This window comes from Leptonychotes weddellii, chromosome 14 (genome assembly GCF_054177405.1).
Source record: "Leptonychotes weddellii isolate Sample4059 chromosome 14, ASM5417740v2, whole genome shotgun sequence".
Taxonomy (NCBI): Eukaryota; Metazoa; Chordata; class Mammalia; order Carnivora; family Phocidae; genus Leptonychotes; species Leptonychotes weddellii.
In genome coordinates, this window is record NC_138382.1 from 21,113,055 (window position 1) to 21,127,532 (window position 14,478).

Below are 14,478 nucleotides of genomic sequence, written 5' to 3' on the forward strand. Positions count from 1 at the left end.
CTTGGACCTTCCCCACTCCTCCCCAATTACCAACAACAAATTATATGACAGTTATGGCTTACTTACCTCTCATTTCCCACATGTTCTGGGATTCAAATAGCTCTGATAAGAACAGAAGATAAGAAGGTTTATTTTAAAGCATTCTGTAGACCAGCAAAGGATTTTCAAAAATATTTTGAGAGAATATATTTTATTTTTTTGGCAACAACACGAAAACTTAACCTCAATCTTTGGCTATCTCTAAACCCGGAAGAACACTCCTACTTATGACTGGATTTGCCATTTGAAAATATACATCTTGGTTTTTATACTGGGTCCTTTTCCTATGATTGCTAAAATTCAGAATTATATGAAAAGAAACCACCCTAGAGAGAATTTGAATGGAAATTGTGGAGCTATTCAAGAGCGAATTACAAGAAACAGTAGTTTTGGATAAATTCCAACAACCAATACATAAACCAAAGAAAATAAAACTTAATACATAAACCAAAGAAAATAAAACTTAAGCGATTTTACCATTGAAGAGCCATGAATAGTATGCCAAAACGAACACTGTAGGCAAATTTACTGGGATTTATCTTTATACAATACGTAACCATTTTGCTTAATTTTTCTCTCTGCTAAAATATCCCCGAATTTTTCTACTGAAAGACCCCTGGATAAAAGACTTCCATTCATGATTACAAACCAGCAGTGATTGGCCTGCCTGAGAGGCTGAATTGATGTTATTCATTTTTGTTTGTTGTCTGCAGTGGTACTTCACTGTCCACCATAAAAAGGAGTGAGGAGTTAATCTGAATTTGGCTGATTTATGTAATGATGCATAAGTATCAAAGTTTTGTTTTTACTCTCTAGCATGGATTTTTTTATTCTAGATGGAAAGAGCGGGAACAGGGCAACATATTTGTATACCGAGAGGCCAATCTCCTTTTGAAATGCCCATCACCTGGGGGTTGGGCAGCATCTGAATTGTTCCAGTTGAAGCCTGGAATGGAACTAAGCCTGTCTGTTTCATTGGACATTTTCCCAGCTAGCACCAGGTGTCACCAGTTGTAAAACATGCCCACAACACAACCAGAATTACCCAGGTTATAATCTTAATGGGAGTACATTAAATAATTATATTTTTCTGAAACACGAGCCTTTCCTTAAAAAAAAAAAAAGGAGCAATTTATGAGTCACTCCCTTGCATTTTATAGGACTTTTTTTTTTTTTTTTTAATTTAGGGGAGGGGGAGGGAGAGAGATTAAGCAGACTCCATGCCCAGCCTGGAGCCCCACATGAGGCTCCATCTCAGACCCTGAGATCATGACCTGAGCTAAGATCAAGAGTCAGATGCTTAATTGACTGAGCCACCCAGGCACCTCCCCCTCCCCCCCCCCCGCCCACTTTCTTTTCAAGTAGGTTCTACACTGGGCATGGCAGGACTTAAACTCACAGCCCTGATATCAAGACCTGAACTGAGATCAAGAGTCGGATGCTGGGGCCTCTGGGTGGCTCAGTCATTTAAGCGTCTGTCTTTGGCTCAGGTCATGATTCCAAGGTCCTGAGTTCCCTGCTCAGTGGGGGAGTCTGCTTCTCCCTCTGATCCTCCCCCAGCTTGTGCTCACTCGTGCTTTCTATCTCTCTTTCTCTCAAAGAAATCTTTAAAAAAAAAAAAAAAGAGTTGGGTGCTTAACCAACTCAGCCATCCAGGTGCCCCCACTCCCTGGCATTTTAAATAAAAATCTAATCTTTCAAATGCAACTAAAAGTAATTATTTAATAAATTAATTGGGAGGGAAATTGCTAATTTTTCTATAAGGCAAATAGTCTGTTACTTTATCAAATAAATGCATGAAAACACTTTGAAAACTAAAACATATATGTTTATGATGGAATTTTAAGTAGATTTTCCATAGAGTTGGCTGTCAAAATGGGATAACATTTTAGCACAAATGTGGTTGCTTATTTTATACATATATCCTAAAATATTTTTAAACAAATTCTGAGTTTTAGTTATATTTGTTAGCAACAGTGGGAATAATAGTATTCTCTGGAAAAGTTTCATGTGAAATCTATACTCCTAAGAAAATAAAGACTTGGCTGAGTATTTTATAGGCATAAGAAATGCTTCATGACTATTTGAGTTATGAATTAAAGAGCATGGTGTTTTTTTTTAAGGTTTTATTTATTCGTTTGAGACAGAGACAGAGACAGAGAGCATAAGCAGCGGGAGAGAGAGGGAGAGGGAGAAGCAGACTACCTGCTGCGCTGGGAGCCTGACATGGGGCTCGAACCCAGGACCTGTGATCATGACCCCAGCCAAAGGCAGACACTTAAGCATCTGAGCCACACAGGTTCCCCTAAAGAGTATGTTTTTACTGGGTTTTTAACCACCGGTTTTTGCCTATTTGTTCCTTATTTCTTTAATAACAATTACATTTGTGAGTTATTGATGAATTCTGTAGAAAACAACTTCTTAAAACTGAGAAGAATGGTTTCCATTTGGTAGTCACAAAGATGTTTTAAACTTAATTTTTCCCCTCAAGGAAACTAAAAATGTACGTTAATTTTGGGGACATGTATAAGTATGTGATCAAATTAACAGCAAAGTCATTCATTCTTTGGCATTTGATATTCCTAGCTACTATATACAAGAAACATATTAGAATGAAATCTGACATTACCATGGTGGTCTTTCCTTCATAGGCATTTTGAGGGAGGCTCATTCCCCTCAGTTTGCAAGCATCTGTCAGTGTTAAAGAATATTTTGTCTCTATTTAGATCAGAGCACCCATGATCTGCACAGCCAAGTAATCAAAGAACAGGCCAAGACTTCAAGAGTAATGGAACCTACAATCAGAAGTATTCTAGTGGATTGTGAACAAATAAATCAGAAAGGAAGAATACTAATGGGTTCTTCTCCTAGAAGAGTTATCTTCAGGGTTACTGAGGTCTTCTCAGTAAGCTTTATTACGAAGTTTACTCTCTCCCAGTAAAGAGAAGGGAAACTAGACATAAGGACCTGATTGTGTGAGTTTAACTGGCCAGGCCACAGCAAACCAAAACACCCTTCAGAGCCAGCGCCAGTGCCCTAGGACTTAGCTCTTACGTGGGGAAGAATCTGTGCCTCTCGCAAAGGGTGAGCTGCTAACTTACTTGTATTCTGAGAACATAACAAAAAGGGCATCTATATACAACAGATTGAAAATTTCTATAGATATTTATTTTATAAATAAAGTTTTCTTCCTGCTTAGTGTTATCTATTAACCTCTTATTACTGAGGATAGAGCCGAGAACTAAAAGCCCTATCACTGGGATGTCTGGGTGGCTCAGATGGTTAAGCATCTGCCTTTGGCTTAGGTCATGATCTCAGGGTCCTGGGATCAAGCCCCACGTCAGGCTCCCTGCTCAGCGGGGAGCCTGCTTCTCCCTCTCCCTCTGCCACTCCCCCTGCTTGTGCGCTTGTGTGCATTCTCCCTCTCTCTCTCAGATAAATAAATAAAAATCTTAAAATTTTTTTATTATGTTAATCACCATACATTACATCATTAGTTTTTGATGTAGTGTTCCGTGATTCATTGTTTGCATACAACACCCAGTGCTCCATGCGGTATGTGCCCACTTTAATACCCATCACCAGGCTAACCCATCCCCTCACCCCCCTTCTCTCTAGAACCCTCAGTTTGTTTCTCAGAGTCCATAGTCTCTCATGGTTCATCTCCCCCTCCGATTTACCCCCCTTCATTCTTCCCCTTTTTTTTAATAAAAAAATTTTTAAATTGAGATATAATTCACATAAAATTTACCAAAATTTATCATCTTAAAGTGCACAGTTCAGTAGTTTTTAGTATACCCACTATGTTGTGCAATCATACTAATTCCAGAGCATTTTCATGAACCCCCCCACCCTGGAAAAGAAAATCTGTCCTTATCAGCAATCAGTCCCAATTTCCCCTTTCTCTCATCCCCTGGCAACTTCCAATCTACTGTCTGTCTTTGGCACTGCCTATTCTTGACATTTCATATCAATGATATCATATAGTATGTATCCTTTGGTGTTTGCCTTCTTAGGATAATGTTTTCTTTTTTTGTTTTGTTTTGTTTCTTTTCGTTTTTAGGATAATGTTTTCAAGATTCACTAATGCAGCATGTAACAGTATATCATTCCTTTTTATGGCTGAATAGCAATCCATTGTATGGATATGCCACATTTTGTTTATCCATTCATGAATTGATGGACATGTGGGTTATTTCCACTTTTTGGCTATTATGAACATCTGTGTATAAGTTTTTGTGTGAATGTTTTCAATTCTCTTGGGTACATGCCTACGAGTGGAATTTCAAGGTCACATGATAATTCTGTTTAACTTTTAACAGCAGCTATATCATCTTACATTCCCATCAGGAGTGTGTGAGCGTCAGCTCATCAACATTTGTTACTGTCTGTCTCTTTTTGGATTATAGCCATCCTAGCGGATGAGGTAGTATCTCATTGCAGTTTTTTTTTTAAGATTTTATTTATTTGAGAATAAGAGAGTGAAAGAGAGAGAGCACAAGACGGGGGAGAGTCAGAGGGAGAAGCAGACTCCCCACTGAGCAGGGAGCCTGATGTGGGGCTTAATCCCCAGAATCCAGAATCATGGCCTGAGCCAAAGGCAGATGCTTAACTGACTGAGCCACCCAGGTGCCCCTCTCATTGCAGTTTTAGGTCACATTTCCCTAATGACTAATGACATTGAGTATTTTTTCATGTGTTTATTGGCCATTTGTGCATCATCTTTGGAGAAATGGCCATTCAAATTCTTTGCCCATTTAAAATTATTTGTCTTTTCGGGGCACCTGAGTGGCTCAGTCGTTAAGCGTCTGCCTTCGGCTCAGGTCATGATCCCAGGGTCCTGGGATCGAGCCCCGCATTGGGCTCCCTGCTCAGTGGGAAGCCTGCTTCTCCCTCTCCCACTCCCCCTGCTTGTGTTCCTTCTTTCGCTGTGTCTCTCTCTGTCAAATAAATAAGTAAAATCTTTAAAAAAATAAAAAAATAAAAAAAAATAAAATTACTTGTCTTTTCAATGTTGAGTTGTAAGAGTTCTTTATATCTTCTAGATATAAGTCTCTTATCAAATATATGATTTGCAAATATTTTCTCCGACTCTGTGGGTTGTCTTCACTTTCATGATGGTGGTCTTTGCATTACAAAGTTTTTACTTTTGATGAAATCCAATTTATTTTTTTTCCTTTGGTTGTTTGGGATTTAGTTGTCATATCTAAGAAACCATTGCCTAATCCAAAATTGTGTAGATTTACACGTATGGTTTCTTCTAAGAGTTTTAGAGTTTTTAGCTCTTATGGCTATGTCTTGGGTATATTTTGAATTAATATTTGTGTATGATGTGAGGTAGGGATCCAACTTCATTCTTTTGTATCTGAATATCCAGGTGTCCCAGTACCATTTGTTGAGAAAAACTATTTTTTGCTTATTGAGTTGTCTTGGCATTTTTGTTGAAAACTAACTGATCATGGATGTTTGGGGGTTTTTTTGGACTCTTGGTTCTTTTCCTTTGGCTTATGTCTTTCCTTATGCTAATACCACACTGTCTTGATTACTTTAATTATTTAGTAAATTTTGAAGTGTCAATTCACCAGCTTTGTTCTCTTTCAATATTGTTTTGGCTATTTGGGGGTCCCTTGAGTTTCCATATGAATTTTGGGAACAGCTTATGCATTTCTGCAAAAAAAAAAAAAAAAAGGCTGCTGGAATTTTGATAGGAATTGCTTTGAATCTGTAGCTGCATTTGGGGAGTACTGCCATCTCAACAATATTATGTCTTCCAATCCGTGAACATGGGCTGACTTTCCATTTCTTTAGGTCTTGTTTACTTTCTTTCAACTGTGTTTTATAGTTGTAAGTCTTATGTTTCTTTGGTTAAATTTGATCCTTAATATTTTATTCCTTTTGATATTATATGTGGACTTGTTTTCTTAATTTCATTTTCAGATTGTTCATTGCCAGTGGATAGAAATATAACTGATTTTTGTATATTGATAATAATTTGGTTTTGATTGATAGTAAATTGGGTTAGAAATATACCATACCACGAATCAAGGAATGTAGGTAATGTTTACCCATACAAACTGACTAAATGAGCAGAAATTCCAACTTGTTGTTGCTGTTGTTGATAAATTTTTAGCTGGTTATTTTAAGATTATTCCTTTAAGAATTTCATTTTTTTTTTTTAAATCTAGGTTATGGGTGGTAAGATCATAGAGCACAGCTGGGTAATTTGGCATTTGTGGTCTCCGGTCTTGGGTCTTCCACATGTACTTTTCCTATTTAAGTAAAACACAAAAGGAATAATCCTCAGCACATGGTCTCTCTGTATCATGAGGATACTTTGTATATATTCTTCAAGGCATATATATATATATATTTGTTTTTTAAAGATTTTATTTGAGAGAGAGAGCACACAAGCAGGGGTAGGGGCAGAGAGGGAGAAGCAGGCTCCCCGCCAAGCAGGGAGCCTGATGTGGGGCTCGATTCCAGGACCCCAAGATCATGACCTGAGCCAGAAGCAGATGCTTTACCGACTGAGCCACTGAGGCACCCCCCTCAACGCATATATTTTAAAGATTAATGATAATGCAGAGAGAGCTAATTTATTCAACAAATTTCTGTGTGCTAGGTCTTGTGCCGAGTGCTAAATGCTAAAGGAAACAAAGGTGAATAAATCACAGACCCATCCATCAAGGAGCATATAGTCCATTGAGAAAAGACAGACAATAACATTTTGCCCATTTGAAGGTGCACAGTGAGTCTGGCACTGAAGTGACATACCAGTGAGTAAAACAGGCCAGGTTCTTGCTTTAATGGGTCTCACAATATAAAGGAGAATATAATGGCTCTGGTAAAAATATAGAGGGTACTATAGGAGTAGAGAGGAAGGGCTTTTAACTTCAAGAGTTAAGGGAAGGCTTCCCCAGGAAGGTGCCCCTTGTGTCTTAATGGACAGGTTGGCTTTTAGAAGGTACAGGAATGGGAGGAATAGCATTTTAGATCAGGAAACTCCTTTGCAAAGGCTAAGAAGTGGGAGACATCATATACTCAGGGAACTGCATGCTAGTACACTGGGGACCCCAAATAAGTATCTGTTGAATGACTGAATTAGTGCTGGGTATAGGAGATGGCTGGGAATGAGGATAGGAAGAGAGCTCATATCAGAAAGGGGCCACACTAAAGAGTCCAAAGGCTATGGAAAGCCTGCTGCATTTATTATATGGCAATTGGACTAGTCTACTTTTGCTGCTCCAGATCCTTTAGACATAGACAAATGGTGTACAAGATATCAGAAGAGAGTTAAAAACCCATTAAGTAGAACAAATTGTTTACAAATAATTTATAGGTGAATAATGGATATATATCTGAACCTCATATATTTATATATATATATATGCAGGATATAGATCTCTATATACATATCTGTAACTATACATAACATCAATTTTAATCACTGCAAGGCATCTGAGGAAAAAAAATTTTTTGGTCTAATGTAAGACCAAAGGGTATTTTTAAAAATAATCATTTTTGAAAGTATAAAATAGTTTTTCACAAGATAATTCCATATACATGTAGGTCATTTTTTAAATTCAAGTTAGTGACATTTGACTTCATAAATAGTACACTATAAATAACACTACAGTAAGGGTGCAGGAAGGAGGTAGCTGAGTCAAAATACTAGGAAAGCAGCATGAACATTTCTATTTTGCAGTGGACAGTGTGAAGGTACAATGAAAAAGTTTAGCTTTTGGTGCTTCAATTTATTCAATATTCTTGAAAAAAGGTATTTTTAAAGCTAATCAAGAATTAGGTTCTACTTACAATCTTAGTATTACAGTGGGATGATTAATGGTCAATCTATTAAGCTGGCTGAATCAAAAACAATAATACAACATTTCGTCCTTTCACTTACCAATTCATTTTTTAAAAATAAATGTAATTTTTATTTTTTTCAAAGTGACAATGTATATGGTTTAAAAGTCAAATGATTACAAGGCTCATAATGATGAACAGAAGTCCCTGCTCCATCTATCATTACTCTGATGCCTGCTTCCCCCAAAAAAGTTGTTCTGCTACTTAATTCCACATTTCTAAAGATCTTATTTCTACTGCCACATCTTAGTTTTTCAGTTTTAGACACTTTGCGCCATTTACTAATTGCTCAATATGTTTCTATTACCTTGTTGAGTATTTATCGTATATATTTAATGCCTATTATATGTTGTCCACATTGCTCCGTGTTGTGCCAGGAGTGGTTAATTATGGCACATTAACAAACTACCACCAAAACCTCAGTGGCCTATGACAATAAGGGTTGACTTCTCATTGACACTGCCTATCCAATGGCAGGTCATTTGGAATTCTGTGCCATGTGTCTTCACTCAGGACTTAGACGGTCAGAGGCGGCCTCCGAACAGTGCCTGTCTTGTGGCAGGGGCAGAGACATGGCTCCTAAGCTTCAGGCTGGAAGTCACATATTCGCTTGTGCTCCTATTTCACTGGCCACTGCAATTCACGATGGGGCAGGGAAGTATACTTCTCCTCCAGGGAGGTGACATCAAATATTCTTAAACCATCACACAGTCCACCACAAATCTTTTGTTTCCCCTGGAGTTTATAGTCCCCTCTTTCTGGGGTTGCTTACTGTTCTCCATACTTGTCACCATTTCATCTCTTCCATCAGAGCTTTGAGATTTTGTTCATAAGATTTGAGCACATTAGGTAATTGATCAGTTCAGTGTTTTTGTTTTTGTGTTTTCTTGGTGACATCCCTTCTGGAGCCCTCCCTCCTCCTGTGTTGAAATGGACTGGTTGCTCTCCAGGCTGTTACACAGGTGTCAACCTGGACCTTTTCTTCAGCTTCATCTCAGGAATTCTCTGTTTTCTCCTTTTGTCTGAGCTCCTGTTTTATTAGGTCCTATGTGTTTCTGTGTCTTGGTTTACACCCTGATCTTGGTGAGGTACCTCCCTCCAGTAGCCACCTGAGCATATGTGAGTTAGAATTTCTGACGCCTGGGTGGCTCAGTCGTTAAGCGTCTGCCTTCAGCTCAGGTCATGATCCCAGGGTCCTGGGATCGAGGCCCACATCGGGCTCCCTGCTCGGCGGGAAGCCTGCTTCTCCCTCTCCCACTCCCCATGCTTGTGTTCCTGCTCTCGCTGTCTCTCTCTCTGTCAAATAAATAAAATCTTTAAAAAAAAAAAAAAAGAATTTCTGAGTTAGAATTTTTGAGATTTTTTTTTTCATTTTGACATTTTTTTCTGTTCCCTGCATTAGCTCTATTTCCTCTATTTCTTATTTTTTTCTTCCTTCCTTCCCTCCTTCCTTCTTTCTTCCTTCCTCCCACATCCCTCTCTGTCCTTCTCTCTCTTTCTTTCTTCTGTTAGTTCATCTGAAGATCTTTCCTGTGAGGTTTCTTCAAATACCTAGAACCTGAATTTGAGAATAGAGCAGGCAGGATATGTCTTGTGATTCAATATGCACAACTTCATTTAATTCTGCTTTTCTGTGGAGTGAGTCACTCCTGTCCTCAGCTCTGCCTGGGGTCCAGATGAGCTCTGACTCAACCTCTTCAGAAAGTAAACATCCTATCTTCTACTGAGGTAAGGCAGCATGGAATGGGGTAGGGATTCGGGGGAAGGAAGGATCCCACTGTTCTGTATTCAACTTTCATAATGAATTCTGGTTTTCAGTCCCATTTCACCTCTGCTTTCAGAGTTATGGCAGCTCTAGTTTCAGAGCCTTCACACATCAGAGTTTGTCATGTGAATGGGTCCATTCTGGCTGGCTCTACCCCCTCCCGAAGGCTTAGGTATTAATTTTCTCAGTTTTGGTAAATCACTTATCACTCATCCATATGCTTTCCCTGTTCCTAAGGTTTGTTCTTCAGCAGGGATCCTTCTTTAGCAGGGATCTTTTCCTCTTTGCTTCATGTTATGGGTTTATACTTTTTTTATTGCTTCACCGTCATTTCATTTTATTTTATTATTATTATTTTTTTAAGTGGGCTCCACGCTGAGCATGTTGGCCATGGAGCCCAAGACAGGGCTTGAACTCACAACTGTAAGATCAAGACCTGAGACGAGATCAAGAGTCAGACGCTCAACCGACTAAGCCATCCAGGCACCCTTCATTTTATTTTTTTATTTTTTATTTTTAGATTTTATTATTTATTTATTTATTTATTTTTTAGGTTTTTAAGTAATCTCTATATCCAGTGTGGGGCTCAAACTTACAACCCTGAGATCAAGAGTTGTATGTTCTACTGACTGAGCCAGCCAGGCACCCCTGCTTCACTGTCCTGTTAATGAAGTATCTGAAGTAGAGAAAAAGGTGTGTTTGATGCACCACATTTAACCAGAAGTCTCCTTATTAATAGGTCTTAACATGTATAGATGTAATGAACATATCTTCTAAGTAGAAAAAGCTAAAATATTGTTATAGGCAATTCCAGAAGAATTATAGTACAATAATAGAATAACTATAACTTTTATTGAGTGCTTATATGTGCTAAGCAGTCTTTTAAATGCTTATCTATATTGTATATATTACATATCTTATCCTCACAATAACCCCTTAGATGGGTGTTATGATTCAACCCCCAGCAATCTGACTCCAGAGTCCCTATGTATATAACGTGGTACATCATTCTCTAAGTTATAAGCAATCTCTTCATTTTCAATTTGTCAGATCTCTAGTCAATCCCTATTATTGCTGACTTAAGTTATACCTAAGGTTTTTCATGTAGATTTTGAACATATACAGCCATTATTTGATGTAGCATAGCTAACATCACATTTGATGTATCTATTTGAGGATACATGTTGGAGGTAGGACAGAGTAGTTTATGACAAATTTTAAAGCATAGTCATTTAAACTGGGAAGTCTGGCATGTGTTTGTTTTATAATACAGACAGATGGGCATTTCCTCTTAAAGAAAGCAGTTACCATCTGTAATCTGAGAGGTCAAAGAGAAGCAATTACAAATCCTACATTAGTAACACAAAACTTGAAAGCGCCTGTTTAAATGAAACATGATCTCTGCAAGACTTCAACACATTGAAGCACTGATGGCCTTGAACACCCTAATTCAGAGAATTCAACCCCTCATTCTTTGAAAATTTTAGTACCAGGCTCATTATCACTCTCTCCAAGGCTACTTGCTACTCCAACATTACTAACAGTCCTTTGGTAATTCTTTGTGAGATGAATACATATATATCATATATTTCAAACACTCTCAATTCCTTGACCAGCTCTCTTCAAACGATCTTACACTAGCTGCTATCTCAGCAACCCACTCTCATCATTATTCCCTATACCTTGACATTACTGACAACTACAGTCCCACCTCTCATTTTAATTTCAAGCCTCCTACTCTCCAACCCTCTCTTATCTTTTCACATTATTCTTTATAGTACCAAAACTCCAACTCTTCTTCAACCTGATCAGAAACACCAATCTATTTGCCCTACCATTTTTTGCACTGTTTCCCACCCCTCTCATAGCCTTACCTCTTACCTCCTCTGAAGTTACAGTGCCCCCTTTGCTTCTACCCTCAGCCACTTGGCCCATCGCTCCCCATCCTACTTGCCTGGCCAAATCTCAGTCCTGGTTAATCCCAAACCGCACATAAGCAATGGAATACGGGTAGCAGAAAATGCACAACCATATTCACTGGTCTGACTGTAAGTTCTTGACCACTCATTCAGGCAAGCCCTTACTAGTGCCTGAAAACCCTACTATGCTTCCCTAGTCAATCTCTCTCCCACAGTCAGACTGCTTTTTCACCTCTCCACCCTCCACCTTCTCCCAAGCCCCGACCCCGTCAGTTATTGACTACATTAGCTAGAGTAAAGCTAAAAGAGACCCCCCCCAAAAAGCTCCAACCTAATAGAGAAATTTAGATCTTGCTCACATAATAATTGATGGTGGGGGTTCCAGATCAGCGGGCAGCCCTCCATCGGGGCACCTTCTTTCTTGTGGCTCCGTCAACCCCAGGGGCTTGTAGTCCTCTGCATAATCCAGCTGGCAGAAAGGAAAAATGCATGGAGACACACTGGCCAGAAATGATGTCTGCTCACATTCCACTAGCAATAACTTAATACTTGACCATACTCACTGGAAGAAAAGCTGAGAAAAATAGTCTGTGTGCCGAGGAGGAAGGGAAGAAGAGATCTTGATGGACAATTAGCAGTCTGCCAAATGATCTTGCTTCTTAGTTCACTGAGAAAATAGAAGCAACTAGAAAAGAATTTCTATCAAATCCACAAGCCTACTTCCATATGTCCCATATACATGGGGGTGGGGGGTTGGGGATTATATTTCTAGGCTGTTCCCATCACAAAGGAGGAATTTCCAAGCTTTTAATTAGAACAACATGGTCATATGATCATACCACCCAATTACAAAATTCAGACACACTTTCTTTGTGCTCTTTAACCTCTGTGATATTAGATAGGGTCGATAAACACTCCTTCCTGCCCCTGCTTTTGTGAAACTCCAATTTACCTTGCTTTGGTGATTTTGCTTTACCCTGGTTCTCCTCTCACTTCCTCCTCCCTCTTTCTTTGCTGGTTTATCTCATCTAGATTAGATCCCTTCTTTATTTGTTGGCTTCTCCTATCTAGGTCAGAGTTTATCAAACAATGATGTGATACAAATCACTTAGGGTTCTTGTTAAATTGAGGGCACTGATTTAGCATGTTTGAGGGTGAGGGGGCTGAATTTCTACCTTTCTAACCCCCTGGTGATGCCAATGCTGCCGGGCCATTGACCACACTTTTGAGTAGCAAAGCTCTAAAGATGTTCTCCAAGATTCTGCCCTTTGTTTTCTTTTCTCTCACAGTGATAGCACCACTAAGCTGCTAACTTACCAATCTGTTTTCTAGTTCAACCCTCTTTCCTATATTTCAAAGTTTTTATTTCTAACTTCTTAGTAGCCACCTCTATCTGGCTGTTTCAACAATCTTTCAGATTCTTAGTGTCCAAATCTAAACTGATCTCTCAAAAAGCACTTCCTACTTGTGTCTCTTCTATAATTACCTACACACTCAGAACCTCCACTATCTTTGATTTTTCGCTTCCACCTTCATATACGTTCTCATGTTATCCCCTCTTCCTGTAAAACCAATTAATCAATTGCCAAATTTTGTTGATTTTGCTTCCACATCATCTTCCTGCCCTACCTTTAGTTCAGACTCATCGTTACCTTTCACCTGGCCTTTTGCAGGTCTGTCTGGAGGTTTTCCCACCTCTGATTTCTGTATCCATTCACAGAGAGGCCTTTCTTTCCCCAAACTTTTAAACCACGAAAACTCAAAGTACTGTGTTAAATACAAATTCTCCCACTTGGCATAGGGCCCCATTCCCCTTTGTCTCTGCCACTTCTCAACATACCCTGGAATTTAACCATTTACTTTTTCCTGAGCATAACTTTCATTGATTGATCTTCATAAATGTTCTCATGCTACCCCTTCTTGCTGTAAAAACATCCTCATCTCCTTCAGGGTCAATTCCCAATGTCTCCCCCTCCATGCTGCCTCTCTTTCCTGATCCCCCAGACAGATATGAGCAGTTTTTTGATCTTCAGTACTCTTTGTGTTTTTCATATGGCACCTATCGTGGTTTGTCTTTTATTAGAAGTGTTTTATCTTTATTTTATTCCTTACTCTCCGAAGGTAAGGTTAACATCTTTACCGTCCGTAACCCCGCTGACGTTACCTATGGGAGCTTATGTCTACTATTAGTTAAATCAAAGTAATTTAGGGACATACTGTGATCAATGGTAAGCAGTACAGAATCTGAAGTGAATACAGCTGGGTTCCAGCTCTGACATTTATTAGCTGTGAGGCTTTGGGTGAGTTACTTGGCTTGTAAAATGAGAATCCTGCTACCTGATGGAGCACCAAGGGAGATAACGCTGAAGTGCTGTGTAACTCTACAGAGAACTGAGCAACGTTGGTTATTTTCCTTACGGAGAGCTGATGCAGTCTGCTATCGAAATCTTGATTTGCAGGACTATCCCTACTTCACTAATTGGAGGTCGAACCCGGGTCACTAGGTCCCACGGCCCTCTTCCACTCCACGGCCCCCAGACTGCTCTCGGCGACGCAGGTGAGGCCGCCGAACTGCGGGGGGAATGGCCCGGAGCCCTATCCTCTCGGGAGGCTTCCCTCCTTCCACACGCCCAGGGAAAGCCCTTCTTTTCCCGGTAACCCCGAGGACCGCGGCGCCGCCGCCTACGCGAGCCGTTTGGACCCTGCCCGGCCCCCGTAGCTCCCCTTCTCCAGCAGGTGGTTCTGGTCTTCTCCCCCAACTCAGGGCGCTCACGTCACCGGCGAACCTCTACCCACGCGCCAGCGCCGCAACCAACCGAGAAAATAAACAAACCCCCGCGCGCGGCGGCGGGCGCGCCTGGCCCCGCCCTCGCTCCGCCCCGCGGCTCT